Genomic DNA, 14,204 nt, shown 5'->3' on the forward strand with positions numbered 1-14,204 from the left:
GAAATTTCCAATGTATGAAGATAGAAAGTGGATTAGTGGTTGCCCAGGGCTGGGGGTGGGAGAAGAAACTAACTGCAAGTGGGCACAAGGCCACTTTGTGCTGTAATGGGCATGTTCTAAACACGGATTACAGAGATGGTTGCACAACTCTACAAATTCACTAAAAATAAATGTATTTACAATAGATGGACTTTAGATATGTAAATTATACCTCAGTAAAGTTGTGGGCTCAGTTCAGAGGGCAGATCTTCCAGTCATATTCATTATGAGTCACAGGCAATCCAAAGATAGAAACATAATGGAGAGAAAGAATACATTTCCTTCTTCTTCAATTTTATTTATCAAAAGCACTTTCTTCAGGTATCTCAAAATTTAAAGCTATAAGCCAGGCACAATGGTGCACACCTGCAGTCCCAGCTACTCTGGAGGCCAAGGCAGGAAAAATGCTTGAGCCCAGGAGTTTGAGATCAGCCTGGGAAACACAGCAAGACTCTATCTCTCTTTATTATTTTTTTAATTAAAGCTAAAATACCCAGATCTGTTTTTTAAATTATTATTAATTTCTGAGACAGAGTGTTGCTCTGTCATCCAGGCTGGAATGCAGTGGCACAATCTCAGCTCACTGCAACCTCCGACTCCTGGGTTCAAGCAATTCTCCTGCCTCAGCCTCCAAAGTAGCTGGGATTACAGGCACCTGCCACCATGCCCAGCTAATTGTTGTATTTTTAGTAGAGACAGGGTTTCATCATGTTGGCCAGGCTGGTCTCAAACTCCTGACCTGAAATGATCCACTCACCTTGGCCCAAAGTCCTGCAATTACAGGCATGAGCCACCATGCCCGGCCCCACATCTCTTAAAATATGATTTTGGAGGCAGTTTGCCTGGAGGTTAAGGGTTGGAAGTGTGGACTCAATCTGGGTCTAAAACCCAGCACTCCTACTTACTAGCTGACTTTAGCATGTTACTTAGACTGAGTTTCAGTTTCTTGTTCCTATACAAAAATTTAATACATACTACAGAGTTGTTTTAAACTAGCACACTATCTATTAACAGCACATGGTAAATACTCAACAAATGCCGATGTTATTATTTTTATTATCAACACATCGTCATTACCATCACTATGACTGTAGTTTCCTTGGGAGACTTGAAAACTCGACTGATAGGTGTATGTTTCTAATGTACATTTAGTGCATCATCACTGCTATATGCAATTTAATTGACTGCCCAAACATAACCACGTTCCCTTATAACCCTCATTCATTATCTTAGGGGCCTTATACTTTGAAATAAAATCCCTGGATCATTTCACTAACAGAACAAAAGCTGTACTATTCCCCGGCTAAAGCAAGATATTTTCCAAATCAACCATAAGAAAAAAACATTTTTAAAAGGTGCAGTTTTTGTTTGTTTCTACGATAGGAGAACTGGACAAAGAAAAAATGTCAGCATCTCCTCAGAGAAGCCTGGCAAACAGGGGAAACAACACTAAACAAAGAAAGCCATGTGCAGAGGACCTGGCACAGAAACACAATTGCCAGGCCTTGCACCCGAGAATCACCAACACCTGCAAAGTGCCACGTACAGTGCTGACTGCTTCCTGGGTGACAGCTGAAACCCAGCCAAGTTCAAAAACCCCTCATTGTGGGTGTGTGTTTTTGCTTTGTAACATCTATATGAAAAGGGAAGGGAAACTGCATGGGGTAAACTTTCTATTTTGTAAGACAAGCGTCTTCTTGTTCTCTTTTTCTTTTTCTGGTCAGTGAGTGGAGGGACAGAACCCTGGAAAAATATCTGTGCCACCAAGCAAGACAACCCCATCACTGATGTCAGGAAAAGTAGAGCAGTCACCTCTGGCTTGCCCAGCCCACCTCACTCGCCCACCAGCACACATTGCAACTAAAGAACCCCACTTTAGCTGGCTGGAGCATTCTTCCAGCCACATACCTCAAAGATCATCTGGTAAGAGATACCACAACATGGTAGGGGGCTGGATGCCTGTGCCAGGGAGGGACACATGCTCTTCACTCCCCACACTTGCTGGTGAGCCACAGAAGCCCTGTGACCTCAGCACGCTCAAGGGAAATATGTCATGGGGCTTACCCTTCGTGAGGACCGCCCTAACTTAGCATCCAAGAAAACCTCACAGCCCCTGTGGGGACTTCTCCTGGGCACCACCTAGCTCCTGCCTTAGTAAAGTGTGGAGAAAACCAACTTCCTCACAGAAATGTCTTTTAGAGCCAAATGTAAGTGTCCCTCAAATCAAGTAGACAATGATGTTTCTATCATTCTGGGCCTGTCCTTGAATGTTGTCTCTGTTCTGTTTTCTTTCCACTACAAAGTCACAGACCCTGAGACCCAAAAAGGCCCACAGGGATCTAGAGAGGTGAAATAACTTACTAAAGGCCACAGAGGATGGAAGTGGCCAGGCCAAGACTAACACCCAGCTTTATCCACAAAATCTGGAAAATGCTATCAGGCTATCTTCAAGCCAGAAAAGAAGAGTTCACAAGAAGAATATCAACGGAGGCTAGTCCAGACCCTGAAGCTAGTGCCAAAGTTCAAATCCAGTTCTGTCCCTTCCTAGGGCATGTAACCTGGGCAATCTCCTTAACTTCTGTTTTCTCATCCATTAATAAGAGGATAATAACAGCATCAACCTTACAGAGCACTCCAAGCATGAATGTATCAATACTGAGAGTTTCTATATGACTGATTATCCTCCTCCTCCTCATCATCATCCTAAAACAGACAGGGGAATGAGAGTGAAGAAGGGATGATAGGAAAAAAAGGTAGAAAGTGAGTGTATGGTCAATAAATATAGAGCATAATTTAACTTCAAAAAATTCAAAGACATGGCTAGGGTCATATTAACAGGGGTTAGTGAGAACATAAAAGCAAAATGTATTATAAACCATTAGGTACAGTATGGCTCCAACTATGTTAAATATTCATACCCACATGTATATACATACTTCCAGAAGAAAGTGAAATAAAATGCATGGAACATTAATTCTCTGGGCACTGTCAATCAATAAAGGTTGATCTTTATTGTCTTCTTCATTACTTTTATTTCCCAAATTTTCCACAGAAGACATATATTGCTTTAGAAATCAAAATAAATGTGTGGTTTAAAGGCTGCTTTTATTTATTTATTTATTTATTTATTTTTTGAGACAGGGTTTCACTCTGTTACCCAGGCTGGAATGCAGTTGTGCGATCACAGCTCACTGCAATCTCCACCTCCCAGGCTCAGAAGCAATCCTCCTGCTCCAGAGTCCCCACCACCCATAGCTGGAACCACAAGTGCATGCCACCACACCCAGCTAATTTTTGTATTTTTGAAGAGATGAGGTTTCACCATGTTGCCCAGGTGGGCCTTAAACCCCTGGACTCAGAGCCATCTGCCTGCCTCCGTCTCCCGAAGTGCTCACAGGCAGAGCCGCAGCACCCAGCCCAAGGCTGTTTTTTAAAAGAAGAAACTTGATACCAGGCCAGGCCTCAAATGGCAAAAGGGCTATTAGGTAGAATCCCAAGAGGCAGGGCCTGTGTTTACTCAGACAGCTAAGGGGGAAGTGCCTGTGTCTGGGAAGAGAACAAGACTTAGGGGAAAGGGGGAAGCTAAACCACGAAGCTATGCCTGAGAGCATCAGGCCAGGGAAGAACTCTGTAAAATAGGAATAACTTCCAAAAGAAAATAAAACAGAAGTGACGACATCAGCAGTCCCTAGTTAAGAAGAAGAAGAAGAAGAAGAAGAAAGAGAATCCTGGAGCAAGCCTCTGCGCAGAAAATTTTTTTTCCCTGGCTGGAACAGAAGATCAGTCACCAAAACTAAAAAGCAAAAGATCCAAGCAGCTGAAAAAAGGAATTATAGGCTCCTACTGGGGTCAAGACTTGCCTGGAGGCCCATCTGAGGGCTTGCTGCCCTATCCTTCACATCTGAGATTATCCCCTGATCCCAGCCAGGACCAGGGATCTCCTGCCTTTTGGCATCCAGATGCAAGAAATAGATCTGCTGACTCTGAGATCACCGACTGACAGACACTAGCCAGGGCCCAGAGAGAACGCGCCGTGGGGTCTAAGATCGAGTTCACCTGGCATCTTTCTCGGCACGTATCTTCCTGGCTTGTCCTCGGTCTCCACTACTCCCAGTTTGAGTTCCCACCTTACCTCTTTTGCAGAGATTCCTTATAGCTCATATGAAGGAGTAGACAGAAGACAGAACAGATAGCAGAGAGAAGTACTGGGGCCTCCCAGCTCTTGTTCAGGGCCCCACTCTTCTCTGACAAGCATGTTAAGGTTTATCCAGATCACCCCTCCAGTTCCCCCATTTCACAGATGAGGGAAATGAGACAGAAAAAGGGGTACTGTACATCTGTGCCCATCAAAGTCAGATGAGATGATACACTGTCTTAAGACCATCTGATTCAGGACCTTGCCTGAGGTCACAAATCTTTGTAGTGACAGAGCCAGGACAAGCACGTAACTATCCTAATGGCTGCTCCTTCCTTCAGCACTGTGGCTGCCTACGAGCTGGACTGCAGTCTCTACTGCTCACTAGAAAAGTTCCAGTCCCCCAGCAGGCACAGGGGCTCCAGCAGCCGCAGCATGTCCTTGTCCTCCTTCGGGGGGCTACAGCGGCATCCTGGCTGAGTCCAACAGGCTGCTTGCGGGCAACAAGAAGCTCACCATGCATAACCTCAACAACTGCCTGGCCTCCTACCTGGACAAGGTGCACGCCCTGGAGGCAGCCAACAGCAAGCTGGAGGTGAAGCTCCGTGACTAGTACCAGAAGCAGGGGCACAGGCCCTCCCACAACTACAGCCACTACTACAGGACCATCGAGGACCTGCGGGACAAGATTCTTGGTGCCACCATTGAGAACTCCAGGATTGTCCTGCAGATCAACAACGCTCATCTGGCTGCAGATGACTTCTGAACCAAGTTTGGTTTGAGTGTTTGGGTGCTGGACGAGGTGACCCTGGCCAGGACTGATCTGGAGGCACAGATCAAAGGCCTGAAGGAACAGCGGGCCTACCTGAAGAAGAAGCATGAGGAGGAAATCAATGCCCTGAGGGGCCAAGTGGGAGACCAGGTCCATGTGAGGGTGGATTCGGCTCGGACCTGCCAAGATCCTGAGTGAGAGGCAAAGCCAATATGAGATCATGGCCAAGCGGAACTGGAAGGATGCTGAAGCCTGGTTCACCAGCTGGACTGAGGAACTGAACCGGGAGGTCACTGGCCACATAGAGCAGCTCCAGATAAGCAGGTCCGAGGCCACTAACCTGCAGTGCACCCTCCAGGGTCTTGAGATTGAGCTGCAGTCGCAGCTCAGCATGAAAGCTCCCTTAGAAGGCACACTGGCAGAAACAGAGGCATGCTTTGGAGCCCAGCTGGTGCAGATCCAGGCACTGATTAGCAGTATTGAAGCCCAGCTGGGCGATGTGCGAGCTGATAGTGAGTGGCAGAATCAGGAGTACCAGCGGCTCCTGGAGCAGGAGATCGCCACCTATCGCAGCCTGCTTGAGGGCCAGGAAGATCACTACAACAACCTGTCCATCTCCAAGGTCCTCTGAGGCTGCAGGCTCCGGGGCCTCTGCTCTCCTCAAAGCACGCCTCCTAGGTAGAAGGATGGGAAGGAAGGGACCCTTACCCCGGTTCTTCCCCTGACCTGCCAGTAAAATTTTATGGCTCAAAGGAGGAAAAAAAAAAAAAAGAGCAAAGAAAAGTTCCAGTCCAATCCCCAGGCTCCTCTTGGGCAAATGTCAACATATAAAATGACCCAGAAGGCCAAGTCGAATTCAGGTGTAATGGACAGGGGTGCCTCTTCACATTGCCTAAGGGACAACTATAACAGAAAACATCTCAGTCAAAAAGGTGACCCTGCAAATGTGGACTGCCAGGACCCACAATGAGCCAGAGGGGTTGGCACCTTTTCAACATGGGCCTGCATTCCTGCAGGTCCAGATCCCAGAGTGTACTGTATCCAACATGCCTGTGGCTAGCGTGTGTCTACAGACTCTGCTACCACACTCTCTGGCTTCCAACCCTGGCTCCAGCACTTACTCTGTGACTTTTGGCCAGTGTATTAACCTTTCTGTGTCTCCGTTTCTCCTCCTGGAAGGTAAGCATTAAGTATCTCCTATCTTTAAAAGTTCCTAAGAAGTCTACATCCTAGGCCACCCTATATTTATGTGCACACCCAGCAGCCCTTTATGTCCCCTTTGAGCCCAATCTGAGGGAGGACAGGTCCCTCTCTCAGCCTCAGAAAGTGAATCATGATAGGATTCAACCTTTTCTTTGGTTTTCTCCTTCTCTTTGGCCAGTGACAAGTCAAAGGCAAGAATAACTCAGGTCTCACTAAACAGGGAGGTCAGCAGGGAAACCTTCCTTTCCCAATAAAAAGACATAGGTTTGGCCAGGTGCAGTGGTTCACGCCTGTAATCCCAGCACTTTGGGAGGCTGAGGCAGGCGGATCACCTGAGGTCAGGAGTTCAAGACCAGACTGGCCAACGTGGTGAAACCCTGTCTCTACTAAAAATACAAAAATTAGCCGGGCGTGGTGGCACATGCTTGTAATCCCAGCTACTCGGGAGGCTGAGGCAGAAGAATCGCTTGAACCTGGGAGGCAGAGGTTTCAGTGAGCTGAGATCACGCTACTGCACTCTAGCCTGGGCGAAAAGAGCAAAACTCCATCTCAAAAAAAAAAAAAAAAAGACATAGGTTTATGCAAAGTGTATTAGGCCATTCTTGCACTGCTATAAAGGAATACCTGACACTGGGTAATTTATAAAGAGAAGAGTTTTAACTGGCTCACTGTTCTGCAGGCTGTACATGCATGGCACCGGCATCCTGAGCACACCTTCCAGGGAGGCCTCAGGGAGCTTTTACTCATGGCAGAAGGCAAAATGGGAACAGGCATGTCACACGGCGAATGAAGGAGCAAGAGTGAGTTGGGGCAGAGGTGCCACAAACTTAAACAACCCGATCTCCTGAGAACTCACTCACTAACACAAGGACAGCATCAAGACATGAGGGATCTGCTCCATGACCCAAACACCTCCCTCCAGGCCCCACCTCCAACACTGGGGATTAGATTTCAACATGAGATTTTGGCGGGGACAAATATCCAAACCGTATCACACAAAAGAAGCCTTTTGACCCTTCCACTGCCTTTAGTGCTGCTATAGCAGCCATCTGCCGCCATGGGGAAAGAGACAGGAAGGCCAAGGGGATCTCAGCCCTGAGCACTAACACTGTCCTGGTCTCTGTGCCCAGGCCAGCCTCCACTTATTCCAAGGATGACTGTGAGGAATGTGGACCCCTGCTTGTTTACAGTACTGTTGGATAACTCTTCTTTTGCTTGTGGCCAAATGCCATCCTAAAAGGTCAACTGTATAAGTTTATTCTCATTAAAAAAAAAAAAACAAATTTAAAATCATGTTCTCCAAAAAGTTACTGAGTAAAAGTGATGTCGCAATATCAGTATGACTCATGGCATTGATTTTTGTTTGTTTGTTTTTTGTATTTTTCTGAGACAGAGTCTCACTCTGTCTCCCAGGCTGGAGTCAGTGGCGCAATCTCGGCTCACTGCAACCTCCTCCTCCCGGGTTCAAGCGATTCTCCTACCTTAACCTCCTGAGTAGCTGGGACTACAGGTGTGCGCCACCATGTCTGGCTAATTTTTTTGTATTTTTAGTAGAAACGGGTTTTCACCATGTTGGCCAGGCTGGTCTCGAACTCCTGACCTCGTGATCCGCCTGCCTCGGCCTCCCAAAGTGCTGGGATTACAGGCATGAGCCACCATGCCCGGCTGGCATTGTTTTATATACACACACAGATACAGAAATATAGGGATGTGTGTGTATATACATAATATATATATATATATACACTATATATGAGTGTACATGTCACATATATTTCCTAGCTTTGTCCACTCAGGTGGCCTTGAAGCTGTGATGTCCCTATAGCAACAAGCACACCTAGTATCTGGATCTTGGTTTCTAAATACCACCCTCCAGATGACCTCCAAGAGACCGGTGTTCCTTGAAGAAATGGCTGGCTCAAGAACTGCAGCAAGGAAAATACAAGATGAACCTGGACATCTTACAATGCCAGAAAGCAAGGGAGGTGCTTTTTTAAAAAGGCAAGGGTGAGAAAAGGAAAAAAGAAGAAAGATAGGGCATGTCAAACGGACGTATGAGCCAAACTGAAGGAGTTCCCAATAGCCAAAGCTGGAACAAATTAGAAAAAAAGGGGGATAGTAGTATAAGATCATAGAATAAAACAAATATCTGTGAGCCTATACTGAAATAAATAAGTGACTAAGTACATATAGCAAAAGGGACAGATCTTCCTTACAAAAGAACTCCAATTAATAATTGTAGAAAGAACTAGGAAAATAGAAAATCACCTGTATTTCATTGGAGCAGAAATGTTTGCCCTAAAAAAAATTATGGCCTTCAATCTTCCCGGGAATGATCAGCTGTTGCACTTTCAGTGACAGCAGGATTATGGACATTAATACAGAACTTGACAGTTTACAATTTTTTTTTAAGAAAGAAAAGAAGAAATCACGATTAGAACACCATAGTAATAACTGCTTTAACAAGATCCACTGATGAAGATAAAATTAATGTGTGAAACTTTATGGAGAAACATCTGCACAGACTTAAAATATCTCCTAGCTGAATACTAATACAAATATTAATTACTGTGGTGGTTTTAAAGTATGTCCACAGACTCTTTGATACTCCTCCATGAGGTATAACTTAATCCCCCTATGCCCTGAGTATGGACTGGACTTTGTGATTCCTCTCTACTTAATAAATGATGGAAAGGGAAAGAAAGACAGTAACCTCACAGTAGTGAAACCTAGCAGACATGAGACATCACCAGTACCAAGCCATCTTGACATCATGTACTCCTTCACAGGACGCAGTGAGAACAGCATATCACCTGAATCGTATTTGTCCCCAAAGTCCATAACCTCAGTCTAATCCTGAGAAGACACTAGACAAACCCAAATGGAAGAACATTCTATAAAATGCCTGAACACGACTCTTCAAAAGTGTCAAGGTCATATGTCTCAATCTATTTAGTGTTGTTATAAAGCAACATCTGTATGTTTGGCTCGTGGTTCTGCAGGCTATTCAAGAAGCATGGTGCCAGCATCTGCTTCTGGTGAGGGCCTCAGGCTGCTTCCACTCATGGCAGAAGGTGAAAGGGAACTCACATGGTGAGAGGAGAAGCAAGAGAGAGGAGAGGGGCCGGGCACAGGGGCTCATGCTTGTAATCCCAACAATTTGGGAGGCCAAAAGGGGAGAATCTCTTGAGCCCAGGTGTTTGAGACCAGCCTGGGCAACACGGTGAAACCCCATCTCTACAAAAAATAGAAAAATTAGCTGGGCAAGGTGACGCGTGCCTTAGTCACAGCTACTCGGGGAGTTGAGGTGGGAGGATCTCTTGAGCCCAGGAGGTTGAGGCTGCAGTGAGCCATGATCACACCAGTCCACTTCAACCGGGGCCAAAGAACAAGACCTTATCTCAAAAAAAGAGAGAAAGAGAGTACAGGTGCTAGGCTCTTTTTAGCAACCAGCTCTCATGGGAACTAACAGAGTGAAAACTCACTCATTATCACAAGGACAGCACCAAGCTATTCACTGGGGATCCACCCCCATGACCCAAACACCTCCCATTAGACACCCACTTCCTACACTGGAAATCAGATTTCAACATGAGATTAGCAAGGGTCAAACATCCAAACTATAGCAGCCATATAAGACAAGGGAAGATGAAAGTATCATACATTGGAGGAGACTAAGGAGACATGACAACTAAATAAAATGTGGATTGGATCCTGGAACAGAAAATAACATTCGAGGAAAAACTGGGAAAATGTGAATAAAGTATGTAGTTAACAACTAAAGTTAACAGTGTTGTACCAAGGTAAGCGTTTTCATTTTGATAAACATATCATGTTGTTTAAGATACTCATATTAGGCTGGGCGTGGTGGCTCATGCCTGTAATCCCAGCATTTTGGGAGGCCAAGGCAGGTGGATCCCCTGAGGTCAGGAGTTCGAGACCAGCCTGGCCAACATGATAAAACCCCATCTCTACTAAAAATACAAAAATAAGCTGGGTGTGGTGGCACGCACCTGTAATCCCAGGTACTCAGGAGGCTGAGGTGGGAGAATCGCTTGAACCCGGGAGGTGGAGGTTGCAGTGAGCCGAGATCGCACCACTGCACTCTAGCATGGGCGATAAGGTGAGACTCTGTCTCAAAAAAAAAAAAAACCAAAAAAGTGTGAAAACTAAACCAAACAAAGCAATGATCCAAGAAGATGCAGCATGTATATCCTAAGCCTTCAAGTTCCCATAAAATCCCTGAGGTTGCCCAGACATCCCCAGTTTGGGATGCATGAGAGCCTCTCTCACTAATGAATACCATAGCCATGATGACCATGCATCCAGGAAGAACAGCATGTATCCTCTATTTTCACTGGAGGCTGTACCCCAAGGGTCTTTCCTAATTCCCACTGCTGCGAGGACCTGGATGAAAAGTGATAAGCCCCCAAGCATGGCAAGGCTCCAGCCTGTTGCTTCTGGCTATGGTCCCATCACTCAGCACTTTGAAGACCCACATAGAATGAGTTATTAACACACCCAAAGAACAAATTCTGAAAGTGCATCAATATTAATTCATTTACAGAGAGGTTTTGCTTTCTCCTCTTTCTTGATTAAATGCTTAGTGCTTCCTCAAGAGATAAGCTGTCACGAAACTCTCAACCAGTCATGAATGAGAAGAAAAGATAAAATCTTCCCCATCACCTTAAAGGAAAGCATTTATCCAAAAGTTCTCATCAACTAGACGCAGTGGTTCATGCTTATAACCCTAGTGCTTTGGGAGGCCAGGAGTTCTAGACCAGCCTGGGCAACATAGCAAGAGCCTGTCTTTAAAAATAAATAAACAAATATTTAGCTAGGTATGGTGGCATATGCCTGTGCTCCCAGCTACTCAGGAGGCTGAGGCAGGAGGGGAGGTTGGGGTGGGAGAATCCACTTGAGCCCAGGAGTTTTGGGCTGCAATGAACTATATGATTTTGAGACAAAGTGACATTCTGTCTCAAAAAATAAAGTTCTCATCACCTAAACGTATGTCTTTTAGTTCATATTTTATTTGTTTAATCTTTGGGTAAGACTGTTGTTGCTGTTTTCTTTCTTTCTTTTTTTTTTTTTTTTTTTTTTGAGACGGAGTCTTGCTCTGTCACCCAGGCTGGAGTGCAATGGCGCAATCTCGGCTCACTGCAAGCTCCGCCTCCCAGGTTCATGCCATTCTCCTGCCTCAGCCTCTCCAAGTAGCTGGGACTACAGGCGCCTGCCACCACGCCCAGCTAATTTTTTGTATTTTTAGTAGAGACGGGGTTTCACCGTGGTCTCGATCTCCTGACCTCGTGATCCGCCCGCCTCAGCCTCCCAAAGTGCTGGGATTACAAGCGTGAGCCACCGCGCCCAGCCTGTTTTCTTTCTTTTTAAGATGAAGTGATACATTGCTTGCAAAAATGGCCCCAAATCCTCCATCCCAATCCCTTGTATCCACACCCTTTACTCAGGGTGATTATGTGGCTTCTTTCATCAAGGGAGAGAGTTTGTTTACCAAACCTTGAAGCTGGACTGGCCATGTGGATTGCTTTAGCCAACACAATGTGGCAGACAGAGTTGGTAATGTGCCAGCTCTGAACCCAGGCCCACGAGGCTCTGCTCTCTTATGCTCCCTCTCAGAACCCTGCTTCACAGCCATGAGAACAAGTCAGGGCTAGCTGCTGGAGAACGAGAACACATGTGGTATAAAGGTGAGCCAGCCCAGCCAAGAAGACAACTGCCCGTATGGGCCCAGCCTACATTGCTTGCCTGCAGAACCATGGGCTAAATAGTTATGTCACCGCATTTTAGGATAGTTTGTTATCCAGCAAAATCTAACTGATACAATTGAAGTGTGTGATTTTAGTGCTGTTAATTATTCTGATCTTAAAAGTATTACTAATTGGAGAAAGTCAGAAAATACGGAAAAGGAGAAAATCGCCCATAATTTATCACTAGAATAAAACCAACATTCTGGTGGTGTTTTTCCCCAATCTTCAGTATATTAGTGTGACTGAATGAAAATAAAATCCACTTAGTTTTAATTCCATATCTTTCTCCTCCCACTGAAAACATTCAACAGAGCTTTTCTTATGCCATTAGTGTCTGAAAACGTAATTTTTAATGGTTTAAGTATTCTATTTATCATGGATGCACAATAAGTTAAACCTGTGCATATATTTCTGTAGTTTCTATAATTAATTAGTAATGAAGTAACTTATTCATTATTGTAAGTATTATTGTTCATTTGAGTACAGAAAGCTATGTTCAACTCTGTGCTTATTTCTTTAAAATAAGCTTCTAGAACTGAAATTCTTGATTCAACAAGTATAGACTGCTAGTCAAAGCCAGTCCCCCTACACACACACACACACACACACATACACATACACACACATCTTCTTTGCTGGCAGAGACACATTTTGTTCCATTGTTTACCCTACATTCTACCATGTGCTCAGAGTGAGGAGCCTCTCCCCTGCAAGGAAGAGAAAGGAGAATCCTGATAGTCTAAGCTACTAGCTAAATCTAGCCCACCACCTGTTTTAGTATAGGCCATTTAATGCGATTCTGGCCAGTGAGACACGAGAAGAGGTCTTTTGGGAGCTTTTGGAAAAGCTTTTCTTTACAAATACCCATGCAAGAAGGAATGGTTCCTTTTCTCAACTCTAGAGATGAGTGTATAAAGATGCAATGCCTGGAACTGATGCAGCCATCTTGACTATGAGGACTTAAGTCTATGGGAACAAACTGATACACTCAGGATGGCGGAGAAGGAAAAGGAAAGACTCATGTCCTTTGTGATGTTTTTGAGCTGCTGAATTTTCTGGAAACACTCCACCTCTGGACAGTGAGATGATAAACCCAAACTTCTTTCTGTATAAAACATTTTTACCAGGTTTTCTGTTCCTTACAGCCTAAAAGACAGACACTCTTTCGAGGCTTTCTTCACACATTACCAAACTGAGCTCGTAGAGAGATTGTAGCAATGAACTTTTTCTGCAGAACTACATGGGCGCAACATAAAATTTACAAAATAACTTGGAGAAAAATAATACATGTAAAATATTCAATGTTCTAATATCCACAAACCTGATACCTCCTTTGTTCAAAATTTTAAAAAATATCTCCTAGTAAATTCCATTATTTACTTAGTCCAGCAATGTGCTGGGAGTTTTTCTAAAGGTTTTATGCTTTTTTGCTGTTATTATAACTAGAAACATTTTCTCTATTATATCTAACAGATTGTTGCTGGTATATAATAAAGCTATTATTCTTCATGTATAAATCTACAACTTTACTGAGTTGTCAATAAGTTTAGGAGTGTTACCATACATTTCTTTCTTTTTATTGTTATGTAATTATGTTGCTTTTTTTAAAAAACTTTTTACTTCCTACTATCAGCTATATTTCTTATGTTTCATGCTTTATTGCATTGACAAGAAATTCCGGAACAATAAATATCATCTTAAGTTTTTTTATTTTAAAGGGAATCTCTAATGTTTCACTATTAAGTATGACATTAAATACTGGTTTAAGAGATATATATGTGTGGGTGCACAGCCATACAAAATTTATTTTTTGGTTTATAATATACATAAGTCATGTAAAAAATCTTATTTTTAAAAGAATTATATTTTTAAAATTAACAACAGGTACTGAATTGTCAAAAGTAATTTAGGAATCTATTGTGATCATCATAAAGTTTATCTTAACTGAAACTGATCAAAGAGTATAGTTACAGACTTCCTTAAAAAAAATTCATATTTCTAGGATAAAATGTTACATATACATCCTGAATTACTCTTTTATGAGCATTTCTTTTTGAACTTTTTCATGTGCTTTATCTGGTGTTTTATTCATATGATTTGGATAGTTCTTCTACTAGAGTGTGATAGCAGTCATAGAACAGGGGAATTATCTCATGTCTGGAACTTGAATAAGCTCATTAGTAAAACTGGAATAGCAACCCATGACCCCATGGTAAAAGGACAAAATTCCCAATAGATGAAGTTAAACGATTTATGGAGGAAGGGAAGGCAGTCCTTTGAAATGCTA

The 14,204-nt window shown here is 43.8% G+C and overlaps 1 protein-coding gene and 1 pseudogene across 3 annotated transcripts in view; one reads left to right on the forward strand and one right to left on the reverse strand.

The window, feature by feature from the left end:
- The window catches only part of TMCC3 (transmembrane and coiled-coil domain family 3), a 298,732-nt gene that overhangs the window by 254,164 nt on the left and 30,364 nt on the right, over positions 1-14,204 (reverse strand). The gene's annotated exons all lie outside the window — the stretch shown is intronic.
- Positions 3,637-5,577, forward strand: LOC116479349 (keratin, type I cytoskeletal 19-like; annotated as a pseudogene). The gene is made up of 2 exons (XR_004250984.1): positions 3,637-3,669; positions 4,563-5,577. The product of XR_004250984.1 is annotated as a keratin, type I cytoskeletal 19-like (transcript).

This window comes from Hylobates moloch, unplaced genomic scaffold, assembly GCF_009828535.3.
Source record: "Hylobates moloch isolate HMO894 unplaced genomic scaffold, HMol_V3 SCAFFOLD_12, whole genome shotgun sequence".
In the NCBI taxonomy this organism is placed as follows: Eukaryota; Metazoa; Chordata; class Mammalia; order Primates; family Hylobatidae; genus Hylobates; species Hylobates moloch.